Here is a 3,653-nt window from a genome sequence, read left to right on the forward strand (position 1 = left end):
GGGTTACCTTTGAGAAATGATAAAGTACTTCAAAAGATATAAGAAAAATGGATTGTGAAGGGCTCACTGTTTTGGTCAAAACGCGTTCAACCTCTTCCAAGCCAAATCGAAAGTGCAGCGCGCATCCAAAAATGGGGCTGACAGAAAAACAATGATAAAACCATGCATAATGTATACAATATACATGATACAGTAATACACCTTTCCCGTAATTCGTAAAACTAATGCGCGCGCATTATTTTGGTGCTCTCCACCGTTTGGTCTCTGGAGGTAAACAAACCCGTTTTTGCCTGCGTTCCCTTAGGGAAAGTTGGTTTTTTGAGCTTTTCTTAAGTTCTGGCGAACAAAATCCCCTCAAATTTTAGTATGTTCAATCTATTTATTATACTATACCACCCTGAAAATATTTTGCCAAAAGAAGGTCGCTGTCAAAAGTTAGAGGCTCAAATCCAACTTTCCCTAACCCCTCGCAGGCAAAAACGCGTTTTTTACCTCCCAAACAATTTTATACACAACGGTGGAGCGCACATTTTCCCGGGCCATTTCTGAGAAATTTGAATTACGGGAAAGGTGTATTATGCATGGCTCTATCATTGTTTTTATGGCTGGAATACAAAATTATTCAACAGGACGTCCTCTTTGAAAAAAGGTCTATACCCAACCCTACCAGGTCGCCTGCAGGTCCTGACACTATTCCCGCATACCGGATCCGAAAAATAGATACATGACTTTCGTCTTTATGAAGAAGCCTTCACCTTCCGATACAACCCGATTGGTTAATTTCGGAACGGCTTCAAGAAAGTCCATAATGGTACAGTAGATAATTTTAAAAGTTTCTGAGGAAAATGTGTGTAATTTATCGATGATGATGGCTTGTTGATTCTTTAAAGAAAAAAGATAACAGATATAGCTCTTTCTAATCCTGGAATATCGAGGTTCCAGCTACACTGTATTATACCACAGCACACTAAAATTTGAATATCTTTACAACCACTTATCCTCTAGAGACCTATGACCCCTCATTTTCTTTCTTTTTCAAAGCTCTACAAGATAGGATAGGTTTTGAAAAAAGATTAAAATTTGAAAAATCTTTCTGAGAGTTGCTAACTGCTTGGCTTTTAGAGCTAAAGAGAATGTCATTTTAACTCCAATAAAAAAAGGAAGGGAAAGATTCAAATAACTAAATTTAATAAACATTTACCTTCATCTTAGTCAGCATATTACCAACATTGTCTAAATTCACAGGCTTCTTAGACCATTCTTTGACCAAAGTTTGATACATCGTAATCACTGGTCCGAGAGCCGCCATTTTGTTTGTTGTTCTGTAGAAAATGCCAACACGATCACGAAAGAATATTTAGATGTAATGCATCAAAAGACGATGCGTAATGGTTTAAATGTAATATATCTAACTGCGCTGATTAATTTAGATGCATTACATTTAAAGTAGTTTTGTTCGTAAATCGTATATTAAGTTGGATTGAAAACGAGGCAAATCTAATATGACAGATGGAGTAGCAGAAAACCCGCGAAGAATCAGGTGGAAGAATCATTTTCTTGCTTTCCTCTTGTAGTACTAGCTGTCCTTTTCAGCCTGTTCTGCTGGTCTGGTCGTAGCCAGGTCTAGTCTGATCGTAGCCAGGTCTAGTCTGGTCGTTGTTATACTCTCTTTATGCTGTTGGCCAACTGCATGATCACACCTGAAGATAAAAGTTAAGGATGATGAGTGGGTAAAAGCAAGAAGGCTTTTTCTTTTTACAACAGTTGATGATTTGTTTTGCGCAAGTAGAATCCAGCAAATTATTTGTAACCTGGTGATCTTACTAGGCTGGAAATGGTACTGTGAGATTGGGTAACTTGCATCAGTGGAGACTAACATGCATAGCCCTCAAATGAATGACCTCCTGGCTGGTCATTAAAGTACTCTACCATTCCATTTTTGTTTTGATGATTTAACTTTGTATTTTAATGACCAGCCAGGTATATTCAGAGTGAGGCAGTAATTACTTTTGACGTATTGGCTTATAAGGAGTGGATATAAAGGTATATTCAGAGTGAGGCAGTAATTACTTTTGTTTGACGTATTGGCGTATAAGGAGTGAATATAAAGTAAGATATTGGCATAAAGCAAAGCTTTTCAAGACGATAGGAGCACCGCAATCCTAACGCCCGATTTCTTTATGTCAGGGTTATTTAGGCTCCGCCTCTCCATCGACTACCTTAGTGTGTAATGAAATAATAAAAATTTGCCGTGAATTTTGCATCGTTTCTACACTGGTAATCTTATAGTCAAAGGGGATTCGATGATTGAACAAGCTCATATTTTCCATTAGCGTTTTTTTTGCTCAGTTTTTCAGGGGATAATTTTTCTGTTCTGTTGTTTACATTGAACACTTACCAATGTTATCCAATAGACCTTTTCGCCTTTCCATCCGCCATCTTGAATTGTATGCAAAAATAGAGGAACAAAAAAGGCGTGGTTGGATTTAGTTGGAAAGTATGCAAACATAATATCCATATAGGCAGGTTTACACAAGATTAAAAGACAACAAAGCAGCTTATAATTAAATATTATAATCATTAGAACAATAAAAGATGGAATTTCTCAATCCAAAAAGAAATATTCACAGAATAACAAAAGCCTTTTAGAATTTGTTCGTAAAGACAGCATAGTCTGTTTTTCATGCCATTAAGCAATTCCATGAAACGAGACAACATCAAACGTTCAAAACACGCAATCTGAAAAGCAGTAATTATGACGTCACACATTATCAATGTTTTGATTTGATCATTTGTTGGCTCTATTTCCAGGAGAATAATTTACCGTCAGCCGAATAAGGATTATTTTTTGCCTTTGCTGATGATTTTTCAGTTTGAATTTATGTCTATAATGTTATTGATTTTTGAAGTGCTTGTTCTAAGAGATGAGCGAATATAATTATTTTTAGTTTTCAAGAGAAGCAAATTTAATCTTTTTCTATACAAGATTACTTTAATATAATGCCAATTATATGTAAAGTTTTATATTAATACTTTCCTTTTTGCATATGTTTTGCATATTTCTAAGGGAATTTCACCACGGTATTCGGCCACCATAGTTTTGCATATAAGCATATGCCTACCTCGGTGTACCTCTTTTGGCGTTGCTGAACAGCGCATCCAACCGTTGATCCGAGCTTCGACATTGCCTTGAGACTTTGGAGTCAGCGCCTAGGGAAATAGGGGCAGCAGAGGTTCGTCGGAAAAGTTGGAGAAGGGGGTGTTTTTTAACTTCTTTGGGCAGTTTGCAAATCTCTTATTGCGGGGAAGGGTGTTGATAATCGAGGGCCTTCTTGGAAAGACTTCCCCTCCATTTTTTGTTTGATATTGACAGCTTTAGATGAAATTTCCCCAATCTCTGATTTATATGCAGGAATGCCTCCTTACTTTCGCATAATCAAAATTTGGGACGTTGCCTCAATGACGTTCAGGTATAATTATTTGATACCGCTCTTCCGCTTTCAAGGCTATCAGTTAATGATTTGAGTTTTCCCAAAAAGTGGTCTGGGATGGAATCCATGTAAAAATATTTCTGAAATTCTTCCAGTTGCTGGACAGTCCGCTTCCAGGGAGACCAGGTGAGAGCAGTAGCCAATGAGGGATGGCTAGTGCTT

This window comes from Clytia hemisphaerica, unplaced genomic scaffold (genome assembly GCF_902728285.1).
Source record: "Clytia hemisphaerica strain Z4C2 unplaced genomic scaffold, Clytia hemisphaerica genome assembly, whole genome shotgun sequence".
In the NCBI taxonomy this organism is placed as follows: domain Eukaryota; kingdom Metazoa; phylum Cnidaria; class Hydrozoa; order Leptothecata; family Clytiidae; genus Clytia; species Clytia hemisphaerica.